Below are 671 nucleotides of genomic sequence, written 5' to 3' on the forward strand. Positions count from 1 at the left end.
GGCGAGGGGTGGGGGGAAAGCGGGGTGGGGCACAGCAGCCAGCCTAGTGTGTCCATGGACAGGGAGGGCTCCCAGCTGGAGAAACTCAAAAGTTTTTTCAGGGCAACTGCAAACATGGATTTACGTCATAGCAGAGCATCTCGGGAGAAGAAAATGAGTACAGTGGGGCTAAAGGAGCTTGGACCAGAGGACCCCCGGTGAGGTTCCTGCTGTCCTACATGTAACAGCCATGCTTACAGAAATTGGGGTGCATTTTTTCTGTTTTGTGGGGGTTTTTTTGTCCTCCAGACTTGTTTTCCTGGAGCAAGATTTGCTCTGTGCAATTTAAGAGACTGGCCTCGAGGCTGTAGGTAAAGCCAGGAGGGGCCTAGAAGTTCCTTGCCCTGGCAAAGGTAGGGGACAGGAGAGGGGCAAGGTGCTGTGCCCAGTGCCCAAGGGGTGATGGGGGGCATGCAGTAGATCCTGGGTGTCCATGCAGGGGTTGGGTTGCTCTGGCCCCACAGCTACACCCAAGCACATGGGGAGCAGAAGTCCTTGCACCCCTCCCAGTCCCCACACAGAGAAAGCAGCTTTCAGGATAAAACCAGAGAGACTCAGCTACACTTTAGTCCTTAAATAAATACAAAGACACCAACCACCCTCAGCCCAGGCTGTGGCTGTGGCAGGCACCC

Source organism: Mesitornis unicolor, unplaced genomic scaffold, assembly GCF_000695765.1.
Source record: "Mesitornis unicolor isolate BGI_N332 unplaced genomic scaffold, ASM69576v1 scaffold33912, whole genome shotgun sequence".
NCBI classification, from domain to species: Eukaryota; Metazoa; Chordata; class Aves; order Mesitornithiformes; family Mesitornithidae; genus Mesitornis; species Mesitornis unicolor.